This window comes from Athene cunicularia (assembly GCF_003259725.1).
Source record: "Athene cunicularia isolate RWA chromosome Z unlocalized genomic scaffold, athCun1 chrZ_part1, whole genome shotgun sequence".
Classification (NCBI taxonomy): Eukaryota; Metazoa; Chordata; class Aves; order Strigiformes; family Strigidae; genus Athene; species Athene cunicularia.
The window spans coordinates 23,701,472-23,723,485 of NW_020799142.1; the positions used below are offsets into that span (position 1 = coordinate 23,701,472).

The window sequence follows — 22,014 nt, forward strand, 5'->3', positions numbered from 1 at the left end:
AGGTGGGGGGGAGGGGGAATAGAGAAGGGCAGGGACAAACAGCCACAACCCCTACACAAACAGTTACTCTCTGGAGAAGGCTGGACGTTTTTGGTAGATAAAGGCTGTGGGAAAGGGAAAAACAGATTGCAGTCTCCTCTCCTACGCCCTTTCAATCTCACTGCCTGACATGCTCCTTTTACCATTTTTCCTACTTGTGAAGCCCTTTCCAGAAACATTATTGCTTCCTTTGACTGCTTCCTCCAGTTTGTATCTTCTTTCATGAGACCCCACCTGGAGGACTGCATTCAGCAATGGAGCCCCCAATGTAAGAAGGACATGAACTTGTTGGAGCAGGTCCAGAGGAGGCCACCAATGATCAGGGGGCTGGAGCACATTCATTATGAGGACAGGCTGAGAGAGTTGGGGTTGTTCAGCCTGGAGAAAGCTCTGGGGAGACCTTATAGCGGCCTTCCAGTACTTAAAGGGGCTACAGGCAAGATGGGGAGGGACTCTTTATCGGGGGGTGCAGGGACAGAACGAGGGGTAATGGCTTTAAACTGACAGAGGGTAGATTTAGATCAGATATTAGGAAGAAATTAGGAAAAATACTGTGAGGGTGGTGAGGCCCCGGCACAGGTTTCCCAGAGAAGCTGTGGCTGCCCCCTCCCTGGCAGTGTTCAAGGCCAGGCTGGACGGGGCTTTAAGCAACCTGGGCTGGTGGAAGGTGTCCCTGCCCATGGCAGGGGCGTTGGAACTAGGTGATCTTTAAGGTCCCTTCCAACCCAAACCATTCGGTCATTCTGTGATTTCCTGCCTTTCTCCCAATCCTACATACTTCTGTTGCAACATATTTTGCTCTTCTTGAGAGCAGTGAAATTCTGTTCTGCCTAAATTTCAGAAGTCTGATGGAGCTCTGATGCAAAATAACTTCACTGAGGTTGGTGAGGTTATACTGATACAAATGTCATTATATTGAAAATAATGTTAGGCTTTTGCTCTCTTAATTTACTAAACCTTCCTTCTGTTGATGTTAAGGATGGCTGTTTGGAATTTAATAGCTTCTTTTAACAGATTCCAAGCCTACAAACTTTTCTAAATAAATCAGACTCTGGAAATGAAGCTACTATTCTAGACCAGCCACAGAGGAATCTTTCCGTGCTGACTATAGGGGCAACTTAAGATCCTGACCTAAACCAGATTTCTAAATTGGATATACCAGTTACATGACAAGGAATGAGTCAAGTTGATAATCCCTTTCAGAGACTGGACAAGCTCTATTCTAGAAGTAGCTATGCTTTTTTTAACCTATTGAAAGTCTGCTCCAATCTTCATATTCTGGATGGATTCCTTTAGTTTATTGCCTGATTTTATTTGTATTCTGTTTCTACCTGTTGTTTTTGCTCTAGCATTGTTCCTTAGCCTAAACAGCTACTGGACTTTTGCAGTGCTTATTCTCCTTTGTATTTATAGACATACATTAACTTTATAGGGACATGTAGAAGCCTGTTCCATTTTCTGCCTTGACCTTTACTTTGCCACATTAAACCAGTCAAGTTCTATCGGTCACTTTTTAATAGATAAGCTTTAGAGCCTTTACCTCATCTTGGTGACATTTCTTTTGTCCTGTCCTAATTTGAAAGAATCTTTCTTGAAAGTGGGTGACCTGTGTTTTGTGCATATGAGATTTTACTACTATCTTACGATATTCTTAATCCAGTGCTCCTCAGATCACAGTTGTGTTTTTTCTTGGCAGTATTCCACCAGAGGCTGAGTGTGCTTGTGCAGACTTGCCTGACTGGCTTTAATATTGCTAGTCGTGTAGCCACAGGCACACAGTGCTCATTAAAAGCTGAAAAAACTAACTCCAGTTCCTGGGGAAATATTTAAGAACTTTATCTCACACTGCACTGTCTGCTGCCACAGTTACCAAGGTTGCATTACATCACCTAGCTCTAAAATGGATAGCACAGGTATAAATGTCTACAGTTATCTTTGTTACAGATCTCAATTACAGTTTTTAACATTCATCTCCCATCTTGTCTTTCACTAAATCATTAGTGATTTAGGTTTTGGTTTTTTTCCCATCAACCAGATTCCAGGGGTATAAAGTCTGTTTTGGTTGGGAGAAAAATGTACACACAGACATTAACATTATGTGCTGCTCTTATCAAAATTAAGATAGCGATGATGTGGACAGTATTTCTTGATTCACCTTCATTTTGAAAAGCTCTTCCCTAGGCAGGATCTTACCTCTTTCTTCTCCCCCTCCCCATTTTGATCTCCCTGTGCTTAGCAGAGGCAAGCAGATAAAGAAATAAAACAACCAGCCACCGCCTGCTACATCTTTCCTGGCTGGTGAAATACCTGCTAGGTTCTACCTTCTGTTCCTTTTCTCATTTCTCAGAAAACGTGTGTTATATCTTTTCAAGTACACATTCCCTATTTACCAGGAGCAGTTTCATCCCCTTCAACACAGTCACTGGTGGAATTTGCTCAGAGCTGGCCGAATGCTGTGAGCATGTGATCAATTTTAGGGCATAGTTTTACGATACAATCAACTGAGTCTTTACTGCCAGCTATGTGTTCCATTCCTCTATCACCACCAACAGTTTGACCTCAGAGTGAGCCTGTTAAGAAATTTAGAATAGGAGGGGAAAAAAAGGAATTGTCTTCCACCAGTTTAGCTCCCTAAACTATCAAAACATGAAATCAAATGGGTAACACTGCACACATGTTGGAGGGAAGGAAGCAACACAGGTGGAGGTGCAGAGTGAAACTTCCTCGCAGCAGCAGCTGGCAGTTAGCATAGCCATAACCATACTGAAGAAACACACCTGAAGTTTTATAATCTCTGTGGACAGATCACAAGGTATGTGTTCCTTATGTGAAAATGTTTGCCTGTCTTGCCAAGAAACTGTTCATATGACTAGTGGTTGTTTAATGTCCATTTGGTCACAAGATGTGAACAATTCTGACCTTGATTGGAGAGACTTGCCTCTAACAGCAACTTAACATCCACACTACAGAAATCTTTCTTCATTATGAAAAAGAATGTTCTTGCTCAATCTTCTTACTTAAAATATTTTTCACTACACATGCATTCATTTTATTTTCTATGCATTTAGTGGCATGAATACAGAGAAGATAAAAATGCCATTCAATGAAAGCATTAATAAGAATATGTAAAAATGTTTACAGTTAAGTAGATGACAAGTGAATGCTTGAGTATGCCAGTAAAAATCAAAGTCCTGTTGCATCATCTGAAACTCTTTTCAAATCACATGAAAAAGCTAAGAATTTCAAAAAAAAAATGTTTTTTCTTCTGTTTAGTCAGCTTTTTGATGTAAAACCAACACCTCTCATCCTGTTGTAAAAAGAATTTATTTTTTCAGCTATTCTAGAATATAAAACATGGACTAATGGTGCACAAATAGTATTATGAATGCAGTTTATGTTGAAAGGGTATTAGTTCTCCCTTTAAAAAAAAATAAAAATCTTAGGCAATAAGCATTTAAAAAACTGTAGAGTCTGCAGCTGATGCTTAAAAATATTCTTTTTCTGCTGATGCATTCCTACACTCCAGAGTACACCTCTCACCTTTAAAGCTGTCACACTCCAAACGCTGCTTGCACTGAAGAGAATCTCTGTTTTGCCCCGAGCAAGGAACATAAGTGTTGCAAAACTGACTCCTCCTCTAATGGGGAGAGCATGTACAAGTACACAGAGTTGTATTTCTCCTAGAGCTGCCAGGCTGAATATTTTGCAGTCAGAGCTGTAAACCTTACAGGCTTTTTCTTTGCTTATCTTTCTACTTTTGGGCCCTTTTCCCCACTTTCTTTCTGGATTCATTTTTAATATATGTGAAATTCTGTCAACTGCTGGATTTTCACGTCGTTGTTCAGGAAGCATTCATGAATTGACATGGGTCAACATACTTTTCATTACCAGGCAAAAGTAAGTACTGCAGTTAAACCTGTTCCTGCTGTGTGTTTACCTGACTATAAAGGGTTCTGTGTTATTGTATAAAGGACAGAATAGACTAATTCTATTAGCAGAAACTAAAAACTTAACCAAAAAAGTAAAATCAGTTCAAGTTAATATGGTATGCTAAATATTGTATGGCTCACATTCTGAAAAAAAAAAATAAAATCCATACTTACTTGTTACTTGTCAGTCAGTGATCTCTCTTAAAATACTGAAATAAGCTGGACATATAGATGCCATTCCTTCTATATGTTTGGGGGGTTGTTTTTTTGTTTTTGTTTTTGTTTTTGTTTGTTTGGGTTTTTTTTAATTCAGGATTGCGTTTATTTTCTTAAGCCTCTCTAATGCACTTCCTAGTACTAATCTCATGATATTACAGCTTTACATCATTTATGTTCACTAAATATACCTTATTTGTGTCATTCATTAATGAAAATATGCTGGTGGAGGAAATAAACCTCCTGAAGCTCCCGCAACTGCCATCGTATCTTCCACTATCTAATGTGCCCTTGCTAATATTTTATTCTTCCTATGTATCTTCTCCTATATTTGCATATACATTCACTAGTTACCAGATCCAGCTGTGTGTTACTGTCTTCAGAATTGTTTGGTATTGGCACAGACTGGCAGTTGAAGGCTGAAGGGAAACAGAGAGAAGAAAAGCTAGTAACTGTGCTGGCGAGGAGAAAATGGTGTGATTGATCCTGAGAGCATTTTTTTTAGCCAGTTTTCCCTGCGTTTTATTGAAAAACTCTTCCGTCATCATCTGTAGTATTTTCAGTAATCCAGCAGTCTCCTGGGAATTCATTAATAGTCTGGGAATAAATACAGTTTCCTTTGCTATGAGTTCCCTCTAGAGAGCGCAGCAGCCTGCAAGAGAGTTGTATGGATTCTGTGTCTGTATTACCAGCATCAGCTTTCTGCTGCAGAAGTGCTGTGCTGCAGCTAGCAGTCTTTTCTTCTTTTGAGAGCTGGCTTGCTATTATTGAGCCGAAGTAGGCACTCCCTTCCCCAAGGCAGGCAGATGGATTGCCCAGGCAGTGAACAAGTTTAAGCAACAAGTAACGCTTGAATGTCTGCATAATGAATGCAGCCATTTACCATATGCACTTTTCATGGCACAGAGTATCTATAGAAAGTCTGTGGCATGAATGTTCACCGGTCTTCTGTGATAAAGTACAGCCTAGTTAAAGTCTGACACAGGATTAACATAGACCTACATCTGGCGATGGAGCTTGCAGATCTTGAAGGAAAACAAAACCTACCGAAATGCAGTTAGTATGAAGGTAAGAAGGAGCAAAACCCGATAGGCAATCCTAGCTTTTTTTGTGTTAAAATTGAACTGGAAATCTGCGAGAGTAAATTTTCTTATAAAAGATGTGATGTTTTCACAAGGCAACGTTTTTCAGTGGATCAAGATCAGAAGGACAGTTCAGGTCTCAGAATTTTCATCTTTATTTTTGAGAATGGCTTTATATGTTTTTAAGCTATTTACATTGGATTATCTTTTTTTGTTTGTTTGTTTCCCAGCTAAAGATCCTTTTTTAATATGTTGAGTTTTTGTGGCTCCAGTTGAATTACACCCATAGCAAATGAAGCTCTGCTATCAGAAACAGGGTACCGGGAACAAAGGTGGCTTTTGAAAGCTCTGGCCTTCATTTAGAGGTTGTGTAAAAGTTTGACTTTTACACATTCCTTACTGCACTGAAACAAGAGTAGTTCAGCCACTTCCTTCAGCTGCAACTTCTAGTCTCCCAGGCTTGTATTCTTAGACACAGGTTAATTACAGACTCATAAACTATAGAAATACTTTGTTCCTGTTACCTCCTGGTTTTGTCTTGTTTGAAGCTAATACTCTGGTGCTTCCAGCCACACAAATTTACAAACTTCAAGTTGTTTTCTGTATTTATGTACCTGTATATACATACATATGTATCAACACACTTTTTATCCTTCAGGCAGGATTTTTTTAGGGTTTTGTCCCAGACTCTTGTTATGCAATACCTGCCTTTCAGAGAGATTGTAGAACTTCACGAGGTAGGATCAAAGGGCAACTCAGCCTATACTGTAAATTCTCAGCTGTACTGATTAATCGGACTAATGCTCTCATAACTTCATTCACAAAGACTGTCACTGATCTTTTACAGACTGGTCCCCTACACTTTGGGGGGGTGGGGTGAGGTGCCTTCATTCCCTGGTTTGGTTTTCATTATTATATAGCTTCAATTGCGATAGCATTTTCCCTCATCATGGGGTTGACTTAGAAATCTCCTATCACATGAGTCTGTACTTACTCGTGCTGTGCAAGCAGCTAGGCTTAACCTAGTTCATTTGATGCTGATCTTGCCCCTTTGAAAGAACCATCTCATGTTATTTTAACATCTTTTATTGGTTGCTCCGCTGTAGCTGTACCTATTCTGCAATCCTCCCTCCATCCCAAATTATCACTGTGGATTAATTAAATATTATGAAATCAAGGATTCAGATATCTTGTGTGCTAAATAATGAGAGAAGAAAGGTTTCTCACTTTCTTGTCCTTCGTCCTTCATATCTTCTTTTTTGCCAGGCCTTACTGAAGAGGTTATGACCTCCCTCTGAGAGAATAGTAGGCCACAGTTCTGGTAGATACCAGTTGGTAATGGTTCTATTTAACATGAACTTTAATTCTTGTCAAAACTTACTTGCCAAGAAACAGGATAGCCAGTGACCTTAGGAAGGTTTTGTTTAATCTTTATTTCAAAAAAAATCTATGTAGAAGGTTTCAGTTGAAGATTCAAAGGAGTCTGGATCAAAATTCTTAAAGTGAGAAATTGGGAAGAACTGAACCATAAGGAAATTTGAATCAGTTTCTAACTGTATGATTGGGTCTACATGTAACTACAGTGATTCATCTGGAAGATGTATCTGGAGGTTAAATCTGAAAAAGCATATGATAAATTTACTTTTACTTAAAAATAGATATCCCTTTCCCCTTCAAATTGAAACATTCAACTCAAACTATTTTCTTATGATATACATTAAAGTGACTAGAAAAGGGAGAGAAGAGAGACAAGTTGAGAGACAAAACCCTGGTTGTGTCTGTGTAGTATAGTATTCACAATAAAGTATTCACAAGCACAGCTCACTGCCATGAGCAGTTCAAGTTGAGATCTGTGATAGTTAAAACTGATTGAAAATCCTCTTCAGGATTGCAGATTCATTTTTGCAAACTTTTTCCATATTTCTCTGAAAATTGTGAAATTAACAGATAAAGATACATTTAAAAAAATCATTACAAAGATACAAATAAGTCTAAGTTTAAAGCACTTGCTCGTTTCCATAGTCCAGGCTTCTTGTCATATCATGGGCATAGAGATGGACAGAGTATTCCAGAAGTATTTGCACATGTCAGCATTTCAGAATAGTATTTAGGAACTTCTTGAATATGTACATTCATATGTCCACATATTGTACCTGTGGAGAATGTGTGAGGTGTCTGTGAAGTGCTCTGGTACCGTTGGTAACTCCAGAACACACTCTGTGGGGCAGCTTGAACCCAGACTACTCGTTAACACGGGAACCATTATTCCCCTCCTACCTGCAGCATGTACCAGCTGTGGTTCTGCCCGATGACCTTCCTCTATTGCATATGTCCCCGTGCCTTGCAGCAGCGTATGACCAGCCAAGCAGAGGAGTCTGGCTAGACTCCTTTTAGGGTGAGTGGATATAATGTACCAAAAAGGAGCTAGGGGATTATTTTATACTTCTAAGAGAAATGTAAAATACTTACATTTCTAAGAGGGAGAACACTTGTGGGTTTGGGTTGTTTTTGGGGTTTTTTTCATTTTGAAAAGCCAACTCTAGGTTGCTGAATAAAAAATGTGAAAGATCTCTGCTGTTCAGGATTGCACTTAGGTGAGTCCCGTTGCCTTTGTATACAAATTAGATTATCATCATGATCCCTCTAGCTTTACAGTTAATGATCTCTGAAAAGATCTCATTCAGAACATTTGTTATATCTGATATAATTTGTTTTCCTTGTCTTGAGGAATTTTCTGATCTGGATTTTAACCCCATGATAACCTGAGGTAACCAGAGTGTTCTAGCATGGCAAATCTCTCAGCACATTCATCGTTCCCTCAGGGTGAAGTCATTCCTTACTAGTAGTACTTTTAAATTGTCACATTTCCACGTCTGGTGAACATGTGATACCTAATATTCCTTGTGAACAAGTATGTACTGGTTCATAAAAGCAGTCAATAAACTTGGCACTGATAATTTCTGAAAACTGTCAGACCTCTAATTGGAGCCAGAGGGATCATAGAGCAATCATGATATAAAAGTGGAAGTTTTCCAATTTAGGATAGAATGATCTGTTTGATGAATAACATGGTTTGGATGCTTCTCTATGGTGTGACGCTTCTTCCTTGGAGGAAAAAAGAGATGGCCTTTGGAAAAGCAAAGATGACTTGTAGCCAAATCTACATCTGCTCACATCCAAAAATTTGATTGCTGCTGTTGCCACTTCTTCACTCCTAAACATTATCTGGGAAATCATGAGAGTTCAAGAAAGCCAATCCAAAGAGAGTAGGCTTTTCCTATAAAAAGTTAATTTTACTTAATCATGATGCAGAGAGAAAATAAAGAACAATACACTTCAGTTATGATAGGGCAATGTCGTGCTATGGTGATATGAAATGTGGATCGATCATTTAAATACAGAATTAAAACCGCAAAAATATCTAAAAGTACAAAAAATAAAAGGTACATACTTTAAGAGTAAAGATTATTTTTAAAAACTAATAGAGAAATTACCTATTAAGATGGAAGTTTGAACTACCATGTTTAACTAAACTACACTACCAGGTTCAGTGACAAGGTCGACACCTAAAGAAAGGTCAAGATCCTCATGTGGCCCCTTTGGTTTAGGTAAGAACATGAAGTCTCCTTGTCTCTATAAAGTAATTCATTATAATCATACAATTTTGTCTTAATATATGGAAGATTAAAAAATAATTTGTTGGCTATTTGGCATTCAGGATGTTTCTTCTAATCTTTCCAGGAAAAGCCCAACCTCATGTGTCTTCTCTCATCACTATAACCTAACTTGCTTAGCCTAAGTAATGCCAAATTAACCCAAACTGCCTATAATAATTACTGATATATATTAATTGGCAAGAATTTACATGAGTAGTATTTTATTATTATTGTACTGTTTCCTAAATTATTTGATATCAAATACCTAGTTTCATTCCTTGTTTGAGTGGTAGCAACATAGATCTCTATTGTGATTCAGAAAGATGAGGAGGGGATGAAGAAAGGCTGCAACTGAGGGAAGATTCATTAATATCAGTTAAAGAAGAACTTTGATACAAGATGGTTCAGGTGCCTTTCCCCCCTTTCCAGCCATATGACTCAGCTTAGAAGTGTATCAGATCCCTTAGGCCCAGAAAGTCCTCCCTTTGTCCTTGAGGTTCAGCATTTTGTCATGGTCATGGCCATACCCCATGTGATCTCAGAACCACCTGTAATTGCTGGCAGCTGAAACCCTGCCTTCTTCTTTACCCCAGAAGTATGGCAAAGGCCCTCCTATATACATACATACACATGCATACATATATGTGTGTAGGTTTTTATAAAGATATGTGTCAGAGTGTAGAGAGTATATAAATTATGTTTATACATAGTTACACTTCCTTATAAATATATAAGGGCTATATTTATAAGGTGTGTGTGTAAGACTGTTAAATAAGAGATAATGAAATTAAGTCAAAATTAAATGGAAGTAGAAAATTAAATAAAAGTACAGTTGCAGGGTGTGGTAGTGTGTCAGAGAGAGTAGGGGGCTGTGAAAAAATTTGAATGTGCATTGAGCAAAGGGCTAAGCCTGTGAAGCTAACCAAGAGGCCACCAGCCAGCCCCAGCTCATCCAGACCAGTCCTGTGAGTCTAACCAAGAGGGCCCCTTCACCTACCTTCAAACCAACCATACAGATGACAATACAGTATTACTGTGGCAGTCCTTCATCTTTTTCCCATGCTACAAAATACAGGTAATACTGCTTACTAAAGTAGAAAGCCAGAACAGAAAACTTCACAGGAACATGTGTGTAGGGACCCAAAGGGGTTTCCTAAAAGGACCGTATGCGTTCAAAAGAAGTTTGGCTTGGATTTTGGAAAGAAAATTTTGTTGGAGAGTGTGGGAGGCAACTTTAGCCTACATCTCACTGTACTAACAGCTACTTGTAATGCTGTGACAGGGTTTGTGCTGCATGTGTTCTCTTACCGTAATGCTGACATAGATTTTGTAGCACATTTTGAAAATGTAATCCCGGCTGATTACATAGAAGACAAAATTGTTCTGTGAACTGGTTTTGTTCCTGATTAGGACCACAGGATTCAAAAAAAAGGACAACCCTTAAAAAAAAAAAAAAAAAAAAAAGCAACAGCTTTGAAAGAAAAGAAACAGTAACAATGAGAGACAGGTCACCATCACCCCAGTGAGCAGTTAATTAATAGTTTCACCTAGCATTGCTTAAATCAATTGTCTGATGTTTGTTTTCCTATGTGCATGTAGTAGCAGCACATCACTAGACAGTGGCATATGTTAAAAGATAACTTACTATGCTCCTGAGGAAGTGGGAAGCTTTGAGAGTGTAAATCCCCTTTCTGAAACACCCGGGAGTACTGTTGATCTGAACAGAAAAGAAGGTGGCTGCATGGCTTGTAAACTAAGACACTTAAAACATATATAAGGCAGTGAGAAAGTGCTTTAGAAGTAACAGGTATTTGTGGCATATTGCAAACACAATAGCAGTGTTAAGCTCATTTTAATGGTGATAAACATATTCCACTGTGTCTGGACTGTGTGTCTAAAAGGCAGAAGGGGATCTGAAATAGCTGAGGCTTTTGAAACTGTTTTTGCTGCCTCAGTGATTACAGATGAAACAGGGAATGGATATTTTTAAATGTAGAGCCCTCTGTCACATATTGCTTTAACAGGATGCTAGAAACCAAGATGGGGGGATGTTTTACAGTAATTACCATTTGCTACATTGATATGTTACTGGAGTTTGTAACAGAGCTGTAACACTTCCATAGCTTCCATAGTACTGTCAGAGTCAGATCTATGGATGTGAAACCTCTAAGATCTGCAAAGCTTTGGAAAACCATGTCTGGGAATTGGTGTAAAATTAGAGTAAATATGTCTTCACTCAGAAAGGAAGAGCATGTGAGGACATCTAGAACAAAAGAAAGACTTGCAATGGTTATGATGTTCACAGACAGAAGTTGAAACTGTGGGAAAGGGTCAGATACCCATATACAGCTTAATAGACTAGTCACCAAGTTATCAAGGAGATGTTTTATTCCAGTGAACTTTAACTGAACACTTTTGAGGACAGAATCTGCAAAACTGAAAAGTTTCTAGCAGTATAAAGTCAAGGTAGGAAGAAACAGCTGTTTGTAAAGTGGTGTTGCTGGCCCTAGAAACAGCTTGATAAAAGCCTCTCAAGTCCATGATGTTTAGCAGTTGGAGCCAGAGTAGGAGATAAAGGAGGATGGTAAGCTGTGGTTTTTTACATCATGATCCCCAGCAATGCTTGCACCAGAATTTGGCCACAAAACACCAGTTTGAACTTTACCAAACAGCCCCTGGCATCTGTCAGACCAGAGGGAGGTGGGGTTTGCAGAAATACAATACACAGACAGCAGGAATAATATTAATAATGCTGCTGGGTAAGACATGGCATTATTCTTTGCGGCAAATCCATTATCCATCCATATGCATATTGCTGGAATGTTATTAGTTCCAACAACAGAGCTTTAACTGTTGACCAGCCATAGGCCTGGTCTTCAGTCCTGCAATTAGGAACACAAAGCTTAAAACAAATGAAAATTGCTGTACTTTTTGGACAGCTGGGAAGCTATTGAGTTCTTTGGAAGCTTCTACTGGGGTTGCCAGTGACAGTTTCCCTTTTCAGCTAACATGCCTGGAAGGTTTATCCCAATCTATCCCTACACAAAACCTTGTTGAGCACCAGCTGGTTGGAGATCTCTTGGTCCCATTATCAAGCTGAATTCTGGCAAGTGGCAATAGCAGTAAGATCATTACAATGACACAGTACAAGCTGCATTATGTGCCAGTGGACCAACTTCATATGGATACAGGCAGCACTGAAATAAATACAAATGAAAACAAGCACATCTTATTTCACAGTGGAAGGGAAGTTGTGAAGTTGTGTCTTCTACCTTAGAAGACTGGGATATTTTAAGGAAGCACAGCATCATGTAGAGTAAAGAATAAGTAGTAAAGGAGTAGCACAAGAATTAAAAGGACTCCTCCTTGTGCATGAATTACTGAAGAGACCAGGTGGAGCAGAAGGCATATTCTACAGCCTCTTTCCAAAAGCTGTGTCGTTTTTCTACAGGAGTTTGGAAATTATTAAGCCACATGTTAAAAGCATGGCTGAAAACATGGCCAAAGGTGCAATCAGATGTGTCTCCCAGGCTGTTGTGGCCAAGATGCAAACACTGGCAAAGCAGGAGGGCTCAGGGGTTTTTTAGACATGTCACAGCCCTAAAGGGACAGTCTTCCTCATACCTTTAAAAGGAAAAGAATGGGTAGTGCCAGGCTGCATTCCACCCAAAAGAAGTAAAAGAATAACAAACCTTACTGAACAGTGAAAAAGAAACGAGAAATCAAGAGGAAGAAGGCCCATTCTACCACTAGAATAGGAGATATATTTTAGCAAGACTGATTTTTGTTCATGGCTGCTGAGAATAACCTACCAAACCAAACTGGATTTGTCTGAAGTGGCCCCAGCACAGACAAGTATTAAGAAGAGCTTGTTCATTGAGATGCCATTACTTTCAGCTATAACACACTTTGCTCCCCTGGACTTGAGTGGGAGAGATTGTGTAGGTCTGAACGACCATGCTGGGTCTTTGCTGCAAAATTGCTGAAGAGAGGAGAGTGAGTCTGATAATTACTTGGCACCTACTTTCAGCCAGCTGGATGTTACATCAGGAGACATCCTCATTCTGAGTTCATAAGGCACAGTCTGCTGTGTAAGGTGTAGTTGACCTGAGGTTGCCTTCAGTTCATCTTCTGTCCTAACAGGAGACATGTTTACTGCTGCAACATTTTCAGGAGAACCATTCACATTGGAGAGGCCTTTTGGTAAGCGTAGTCCACTGCCCTTGTCATGATGCACAATATGGTTTTGCTTCAGAAACCACAACCCAACTATTATTTATCTGATGGATGTAGTCTTTTGGGGAAAACCCATTGGCAACTTAACTTAGTGCCCCTAAACATGTTCCTATAAAGTTGAATTTTTGTTCAGGTTTTCCATGTTAGTAGGCAGTGTTGCCTGTATCTTGTAGCACAGCACACAGTCCAAAGACTGCCCAAGTAATGCTGTATGGTTTTTCAGCAGTCTTGTTAACTGGTGGTCCCATAACTGTTTTGTTTGGGTTTTTTTTTGTCATACTTAAACATTGTTAATTTCAGTATGTCTTATTAATCAATTTTTTATATGTAAACTTTTGCAAATATAAATTCATTATATATATATAAAAAGAAGGGTATGTGTGCATTTATATGTTCCTTTCTGTATAGATTTATAGAGATATTTACATGGCTGTATATCATATGTATCGAGAATATATGAGGGCCCTTGAGAAGTTTCCAGATGACCAGGAAGGTGGGGTTTCAGCTGCCAAATGATCATAGGATGCACTGAGATCACAGGGTTTGTACCATTAACAAAATTAACAAATTTTAAAAATTAACATTCTGTTCTCACTATACTTCTGGGTTGACCAACGCGTAGCCTCACCAGCCAGCCAATCCCAGGAAGTGCTGGTATCACACTTGTTATGGCTCTGTCAGAATGGTGGCTTCACATGGGCACAGTGATGTTGTCTGGGGAGGCCTGACCTAGCTGGAGGTGCATAAACCAGTCACATGCCTGGAAGGTGATGGGGCTTCTGGGCAGAGAGGTCAGGTGGCCACAAGGGCTGGACTTGCAGCAGGAGAGGGCATGCTGTGGTCTTACCCTGTCCTGTCTTACCTTGTGTGAAATGGTCCTGACCCTTCCAGAATCTAAAAGAGGACAGGGGGAAAGGGAAACAAAATGTTTTATTTAGACAACAGAATACCCAGTCAGCAGTTTCTGTAGTCTGTTCACAATTAGTACCTCTGTGCTTTTGTTGTGTCAATATTTGTAACTGTTCAATCTGCTTAGTAACAAGAAGGAAAAAATTTGTAATGAAGATAAATTTAACAGATGTGATTTAGGGGCAGAAGACTGAAGAATAGCTTTTATGATCATTTGCAAATTTCTCTTAATCATCCTTTCTTAGGTAATTAAGACACCTGTACCCTCTCTGTGTTGATCACTTGAGTATAAACTGCTGTAGACACTGAAATGAATATATGAGACACATGGAAATAAGTAACAGCAACATAGGTTCTCACTGAAAAGAAACAACCATCTCAAAGCGCTCCAGTTTCCTTCTAAAGAAGGCCAACAAGTCTCAAGGACGGAAGAGCAGCAGTGATGTCATACATCAGCACTGTGGTCAGGCTTTCAATAGAGTTTCATGAGATTTTTGTCAATTAGCTAGAAACACGTAATCTGGATGAAACTACTGTGCTGGAATCACAGGTCCTTGGAAAACCATTTACAAGTGGTTATTGGTAGGTCACTGTCAGAGTGAAAGGACAGATTGAAACCAGCTGCACAAGACTAAGTCCTTGGTGTGGCAACTAATCTGTATTTCATTAGTGATGGCGGATAACATTATACCAAGTGTATATACTACACAACAGCAAAAAGAGAGGGACTTCCAGTTTACTGGAGAAGAGGAAGAGAAAACAATTTAGGTTGCTGTATTGTTTCTGCTTTTAAAAAAAAAATAGTAGAAACGTGGATAATTGCACAGAGAAGAGCGGTAACAAGTATTCAGGAAGGCATTTCGTACACATAAGTGTTATAATGGTACACAACAGGAAGAGGAGTCAGCGGTGTCATCCTGCTGTGCAAAAAGTAAATACTATCCCAGGATTTATAAATAGCAGTCTGTTTTGAGGTGTGCCAAGTGATTCTTTTATTCCCTTCAGTTTTTCAAGGCCTCAACTGAAATACTTTGCCATCCTGAGGCACAGTGCTTCATGAAAGCTAGGCAGAGAGTCTGCAGGAGAGTAACAAGATTTAGAGGTCTGAAGAATGTGGCATATGAAGATGAATCAACACTGATAAATCTAAATAAGAGAAGACAAGGGTGATACATTTGAAGTGTTAAAAGTAGTGTTTCTTAGCTCTGCAGAGAAACAGGAGCTGTCTGGTTTTTGTTGCTTTTAGACCACAAAAGAAGTACTGGGATTAAGTTGCAGCAAGGAAGGTACAGATCAGATACTCAGAACATTTTAATAATAAAGATAATAAAGCAGTAGCCTACATTGCCTAAGGAGACTTTGAAATTCCCGTAATTGGAATTTTTTTAAGAACAGATTAAGCAAATCTCAGGAATTAAATTGGCATTGTTAATGCCTCCTTGGGGCACTTAGATGGTCTAGATGACCTCCCGAGATCTGTTCTAGTCCGCAATTGATTGAGAAACTTTTATGCATGAAATTATTTGGTTTCACATTCTTTGAAAAAGAAACCATGTCTTTTGTATTTGTACAGCACACAGCAAAGCAGTCCAAGGCTAGAGACTGTAGTCATTATAGAAACTGTATAGTACTAATGATATCTAATCAGCATGTTGTGTTGGAACATACCTGTAAGACTGTGAGTCACAGTGCTATCAGTGACTGTGGTGGGTTGACCTTGGCTGGCTGCCGGCTGCTCGCCAAGCCACTCTATGACTCCCCCTCCTCAGCTGGACAGGGGAGAGAAAATACAATGAAAGGCTCATGGATCAAGATCAGTACTGGGAGATCACTTGGCAATTACTGTCACAGGCAAAACAAATTTAGCATGGAGAAATTGATTTAATTTATTGCCTGTTAACACCAGAGTAGTATAATGAGAAATAAGAACAGATCTAAAATCACCCTCTCCCTATCACTCCCTTTTCAGGCTCACCTTCACTCCTGATTTCTCCCAGAGCAGTTCAGGGGGATGGGGAGTGGGAGCTGTGATAAGTTCATCACACATTGTCTCTTCTACGCTTTCCTCCTTACACTCTTCCCCTGCTGCAGCATGGCATCCCACCCACAGGAGACAGTCCTCCATGAACTTCTCCAACATGGGTCCTTCCCACAGGCTGCAGCTCTTCACAAACTGTGCCAGTGTGGGTCCCTTCCATGGGGTGGAGTCCTTCAGGAACAGACTGCTCCAGCGTGGGTCCCCCACGGGGTCACAAGTCCTGCCATCAAACCCGCTCCAGTGTGGGCTACTCTCTCCACAGGTCGTGCCAGGAGCCTGCTCCAGCGTGGGCTTCCCACAGGGTCACAGCCTCCTTCGGGCACATCCCTCTGCTCTGGCGTGGGGTCCACACTGGCTGCAGGGGGAGATCTGCTCCACCATGGACCTCCATGGGTGCAGGGCACAGCTGCCTCGCCAGCTTGTTGGATGAGGGAAAGGCTGTGGATGTTGTCTACGCTGACTTCAGTAAGGCCTTTGACACCGTTTCCCACAGCATTCTACTGGAGAAACTGGCTGCTCACAGCTTGGATGGGCACAGGCTTTGCTGGGTAAAAAACTGTCTGGATGCCGGGCCCAAAGGGTTGTGGTGAATGGAGTTAAATCCAGCTGGTGGCCAGTCACGAGTGGTGTCCCCCAGGGCTGATGATCTAGACGAGGGGATCGAGTGCACCCTCAGTCAGTTTGCAGATGACCCCAAGTTGGGTGGGAGTGTTGATCTGCTGGAGGGCAGGGAGGCTCTGCAGAGAGACCTGGACAGGCTGGAGCCATGGGCTGAGCCCAACTGGGGGAGTTTCACTAAGGGCAAATGCCGGGGGCTGCCCTTGGGCCACAACAACCCCCAGCAGCGCTACAGGCTTGGGGAGGAGTGGCTGGAGAGCTGCCAGTCAGAGAGGGACCTGGGGGGGTGATTGACAGCCGGCTGAACAGGAGCCAGCAGTGTGCCCAGGTGGCCAAGAAGGCCAATGGCATCCTGGCTTGTGTCAGCAATAGCGTGGCCAGCAGGGACAGGGAAGGGATCTGACCCCTGTACTCGGCACTGGTGAGGCCGCCCCTCGATTCCTGTGTTCAGTTTTGGGCCCCTCACTACAAAAAGGACATTGAATGACTCGAGCATGTCCAGAGAAGGACAACGAAGCTGGTGCAGGGTCTGGAGCACAGGTCATACGAGGAGCGGCTGAGGGAACTGGGGGGGTTTAGTCTGGAGAAGACGAGGCTGAGGGGAGACCTCATGGCCCTCTACAGCTCCCTGAAAGGAGGTTGTAGTGAGATAGGTATCAGTCTCTTCCCACCTAACAAGCAATAGGACAAGAGGGAATGGCCTCAAGTTGAGCCTGGGAAGGTTTAGACTGAATATTAGGAAGCATTTCTTTCCAGAAGGGGTTGTTGGGCGTTGGAATGGGCTGCCCAGGGCAGTGGTGGAGTCTCCATCCCTGCAGGTGTTTTAAGAGTTGGGTCGACATAGCACTGAGGGATATGGTGTAGTTGGGAACTGTCAGTGTTAGGTTAATGGTTGGACTGGATGATCTTCAAGGTCTTTTCCAACTTAGATGATTCTGTGAAATTAGTTCAAGTTACAGAGCTGTGCCATATATATTAACTGCTTGGCATCACTAGAAAAGACTAGAAGAAAATTATCCTCTACTACAAAATGTGAACTTTTTTTTTCCATAGGTTGACATCTGTAATTTTAAGTAGGCTGGAGGTTTTTCTAACAGTCTCTCTATATATAAACTTATTTTGGTGATGGTAGATATCTGTTAGCCATGTTGACCCCATTTTGTTCTCCAGTTGGAGTAGCTATGTTGAAATCCCATGCCCTATTTTGGTTTATATATTGTACCATGCTTTAGGTATTTTCCTTTGTCCTCATCCATATAAGGAAAAAGCTAACATTATAGTGAGTTTTATGAGAATAACTTCAGACTGGTATAACTAGAATGGTTGCCTCTCCCATGCTCAAAATGCCTGGTCTCTTTCCTAACTAATAGTCTCAATCCTGTTGTGCTGCCAGAATGAAGTAAGCACCTATATTGTTTAATCAGCCTCTTGAATGCTGAACAGTCAGTGTCCAATGACTGATGACTGGCAGCTCATTAGCTCCCATGCAAACTGCCTCATGGGAAAATTTAAAGAGATTAAATCAATGAATTAATGAGTTTGTTACTATTTATTCTTCTTTTTTTTTTTTTAATTTCAGCTGCAAAATTTTAATATAGTTAAACTTACTTGTTTTTCTTTACTAATCCAGTTCACAGCCTGTTAGTGTAGGCTCTACAGAGGATTAAGCTGAAGCAAAAAACATTTCGTAAATCAGTGCCGTGCTAAAAATAATTTAGTCAGGTTTGATATAGCACTGGTAGATTAGAAACTAACTCCAGTCTCCTTGGTTCTCCTTTCCCCATGGGAAACCTCCCATGTTTAGCTTGGTGGGAGGCTAATTTTCTGTCCACCCTGAAATTCAGGTCCGGATATCCTTGTCTGCAGAATGTCTTGTTAATCAGGCAGCAGAATCCCTCTAAGATATGGAGTAGCTTAAGAGTTAGCTCTTGGTTACTGTCCTAGCCCAAAAGCTGCATGAGTGTTTCCTAGTACTTGGGACACAAACACAATGCAGAGCAGCAACATGTGTGTCACTGCAGCCGCTGGCCTGCCAAGCACAGCGTCCCACATGGGGCAGATCATGTGCTTGCTCCTCTCCACTTTTTGTTTCCCGTTGCCTTGGTCCCCAGCTGTGGTGAAGAGATTTGCCTCAAGAAGTCAGTCATATTTTTCTTTACAGAATCTATTAATGCAAACGTTCTGGAGCTTTTTACAAGGCAAATAGATATCTTACCATGTAAAACATAAACTGAAATCAAGTGACGAGACTTACGCTGAGGCTATCTTCTGTGTTGCCTAAAATAGACCACTAAAGTTAAAAATACATAGGCAAGATTCTGTGTCAATTTTACAGTCAAGCAAAGAGTCTGTTTCTTTCGTTAGCTAGTTGGAGAACTCCACAGGCAAGGCACACAATACAGCAAACCACGGTGTGGCACCAATGGAGATTGCAGGTGCACTGAAAGTGCAGTTTGTTCAAAAGTCCAGTTAAAGCTGAACATAGAGATCCCCTGGCAATATACCAAAATAATACTGATTTAAAGATGTGCTTTCTGCTAGAAAAATATTGTTGGTATGTAATCTTCAGTTGATCTCTAAAACTTAAAAATAGCCTGACTCTGTTACAACTGACCAAACAATAATAAATTTGGCCAGAAGAATGTATATTTAAAGAACTATGTTGTTGTTTAAAAAAATGTGTCATGGTGACTCTTAAAGGCCAACTCTTAAGGTTGATCTTGTTGTGCTAGTTCTTTAGAGTAACAAAACGAGAAATCACTCTGTCCTGAAGATTTTTGTTTGGTGTTACACCAAAACATTTTATATCTAATATCTTCACAAGACTGGTTTTCTTCAGAATGTAGATGTATTTCAGATTTTTTAATAGACAACGGGCTTTTCACAAGCTTTTTAAAAGGGCCTAGAAATACTAGTACAGTTTCATCTTGTCCATGTCCTTGAGTGTTTTTCTTTGTTTCAAATATACATTAATGTTTCTGTATGAGTTTTATATTCTCTGATCCCCTCAGCTCCCACAGAAAATGGGCATGATCTATCAGGCAGAAAGCATGAGGTGTTGAGTTCAGTGTAAGAACACAGACAAGCCAGATTTTTTTTTTGCAGAGTTAGGCTTTGCTGGATCAGAATAGTTCACAGTTCACTAACACAGAGTAGCTGAAATTTAGATTACATCAGTTGATTCTGAATTTGGGTTTGTGAACCACAGCAAATCCAAAATGGAAAAGAATCCTAAATCTCTTCTTGAGCTATAGGGATCACTGAAATCCCAAAGCAAGATTTCTTTGTAAGGGTTCTTGAAGGTCTGAGTTATGTTAATGATGTAGTGTTCAGGAAAGTATGTTTTCTTTGAAAAACATCTTAATTTTCTTTCAGGGTTCTGTTTAAAACATTAAGTGCTTCAAAAATGGATTAAAATACACAATAAATCTCCAAAGGTGATAATGTTTCTTTAGAAGTGTTTCCAGAGGACCTCTGGAAAGTGGAATACTGCATTTGCTTGTGCTTGATTAATTCTTGATGATGAAAGAAATAATGGAATCACTCCTGAGTAAAGCGGCCAACAATTGTCATGGAGGTAAATAAGAACAAGAAGGTAATCATAGATGGCAGTTTGGGTCACACAATAGCTTAGAGCCATTTGTACAGTGCATTAAGGACAGTTAGGTACAAAACGGTAGGTAGCAAGTAGTGAGTAATGAAGGTAATTTTTACAGAGTGGAGAATGTATCACAGATTCTGAGAACTGCAGTGGCTCCAGAGGGCGTGAGCAACTCAGGTACTGTCAGTTTGATGCTGTAGGCTAACATGAGATCTCAGCAAGCTTGCCTCCATAACAGGGTAGTTTTTTTAACAGTCTCTCTCTACACCTTACAAAACACATACTTATGTATTCAGTGCATTCCTACATTTCATGAATGCTGAAGAAATAGAAGGGTGCAGAAATCTGCACTATTTGTGGGCAAGCTGAAGTCAGTGTCTTAATATGAGAATAATCAGGGACTCAGTCTGGTTATTTGGAAAGAGTAGGTGACTTCATTTTTAAGTAATTATTTGAAGAGAAAAATTATTAAAAGCATTTTCATCTGGGGTTTAACGTGATAGGAACAGATGACCAGAAGCTAAAAAACTAAAAAATTAACAGTTACAATACCCGTTCATTTCTGAGCATGATTCTCCCCCCAAGGTAAGTTATCAGGGATAATGTCTAAATAAGTACTTTATGGTAGGCATCTGTAGGGAAAAACTGAAAATTGACGCAGTGTATTTTTTGTGTCAATTGACAGGGGAAAAGCCACAACACTGCACTTCATCAGGGAGATTTGGAGTCCAAGGTTTCTGAAATCAGTGGAGGCTGCTTGAGAACAGAGCCTGGTAAGATTACATTGTAAACTTCTGCCCTTTTTCTGGATGATACATGTGATCTCAAATTATTTGGTTAAATGGATGAAATGTATTAGCCTCAGATGTGCAAGTGTTCTGATTTCTCCTTTTGTCCTTGAACTCTGCGTCTGCAAATAACTTGGGAATTGCTTAAATAATAAGAAGTAGGATGTGTGGAGTGCTTGGATAGAACCTGACAGCAAGTATCTCATTAGAAACTTAAGTCGTGGGCAAACTGCGGCTGACAAAATTCCTATTAGCCTGGGGTTACAGAGTATTTCTGTATCATGTTATTACCAAAAATGTATACAGTCTTTGAATTTTAAATGCAACTTTACTCCAAGAAAAGTGAGTCCTAGTGTTTTAAATAATGTACCTGCTCCACAGTTTAAGTTTCGGAATAAACAACCTACATGTCAGTAAATAGCCACTAGGGTTTGTGATTAATGAAAAGAGAGTTGAAAAGAAAGACTTCAGAGGAAATGCTTGCAAAACACTTCAGACTTTATTAAGAAGGTTTAGGATCATGTCCACTTAAAAAGAATATTTACAAGTCAATTTTATTTAATATTTTATTTAATTTTTATTTAATATTTATTTAATATAAATAACACCTTGTGGCTTTCAACTGATTTATTTCACTATTTGGTTTTTTTTCTTTTAGCTAGATGTAGTGTTACATCTGTGTATGTAGGTAATTTCTTTTCAAGTACTGTCTTCAGGTTTACAGAATCAAGCTGGACAAGCAAACCCTGAAAGGCCATCTCAAAACTTTACATTTCTTTAGAAACTAGTACCACCAGAATAAAATAGCTATTTACAATAATTTGTTCTCAGAAGAACTGTGTGTGTTTGCTTGGCATTTTCATTTTGATGTGAATATTTGGTAGGTTTTGTGAGAATTTTAT

At 40.0% G+C, this 22,014-nt stretch overlaps 1 protein-coding gene across 7 annotated transcripts in view; it reads left to right on the forward strand.

The window, feature by feature from the left end:
• The window catches only part of PRLR (prolactin receptor), a 130,011-nt gene that overhangs the window by 44,077 nt on the left and 63,920 nt on the right, over positions 1 to 22,014 (forward strand). For 3 of the 7 annotated variants that reach the window (XM_026865633.1, XM_026865637.1, XM_026865639.1), the window contains one exon: positions 21,010 to 21,097. The exons of 3 other annotated variants lie outside the window; for them this stretch is intronic. The gene's annotated coding sequence lies outside the window, so the exon portion shown is untranslated. Of the gene's footprint in view, positions 1 to 3,733; positions 3,937 to 21,009; positions 21,098 to 22,014 lie in introns of those variants that run through there. One more of the 7 variants, XM_026865638.1, reaches the window with a different exon arrangement.